This window comes from Penaeus monodon, chromosome 31 (genome assembly GCF_015228065.2).
Source record: "Penaeus monodon isolate SGIC_2016 chromosome 31, NSTDA_Pmon_1, whole genome shotgun sequence".
Classification (NCBI taxonomy): domain Eukaryota; kingdom Metazoa; phylum Arthropoda; class Malacostraca; order Decapoda; family Penaeidae; genus Penaeus; species Penaeus monodon.
The window spans coordinates 11,708,088-11,709,041 of NC_051416.1; positions in this window are offsets into that span (position 1 = coordinate 11,708,088).

The following is a 954-nucleotide window of genomic DNA, read 5'->3' on the forward strand; positions in this document are numbered from 1 at the left end:
CCTCTTCTCCACCCTCCATTTGCCCTATTTTAATTCCCCTGTTTATCCTCTTCTATTTCTTCTCCAGCCTTCTCTCCAGGTAATATCATGCCATCCCTGCATACTGACTATTACAGCCATCTCGGAACTTCTAATTTAGAAGGGTATTTTCCTTGATCGAGTGTCTCACTTTCCTTGGAAGGTGATTATACATATCTGCATGTGTTTATGTATATATGCTCATACATAGTCTGTACCCATGGGAAAACAAAATTATCAATGACATATGGTGAGCTCGTCTCGCTCTCCGGAGTCAGAGGGGGCCCTGCACCCGGCCCTGGGGACGGCTGGCTTCAGCTTCGTAAGCCGCAATTATATATTCATTAATCTATTTATATAGTATGGTGTGACATACACAAATACGTGCACATAACTGGCTTGTAATGTCTGTAATTAATGTTATATTTTTTCCCCATGATAGGCATTGCGGAGCAGTCATACTTCCTCTTTTTTACTTCTTAGTCGTTAACTTACAGGGGGAAAGGAGGCACCGTTAGTATTTAGCTGGAAACTCCTTCAGAGGTGGACCGTGGCGGAGGGGTGGGAGTGCATTGGAGCAAAGGTGACGGTGAGTCTAGATGAGGTGGGCGAAGCACGAGTGGGGTGGCAACTGGAGCAGACCTTAGGCAGGCCCGGGAGTAGGAAAAAGGAAAGTCAATTTAAATCTGGGCGAACACGTACGATCAGTTACTGTCAGCTTCCTGATGTAAGCTGTCCTCAAAATCTCGAGAACTTCGCGGCGATGTCTCGGGAAAGAAATGTACCGACGGAGTAAGACGGTCAACTCTTGCCAAGTCCTCTGGGATGCCGTGAATCGTAGCTTATTGGCTGACTGTGGCCCTCTTGATAGTCCGTTTTATCGTGGAACATAATCTCACTGAACACAAACCCAGTCGCAGAAACGCGTACGGATAG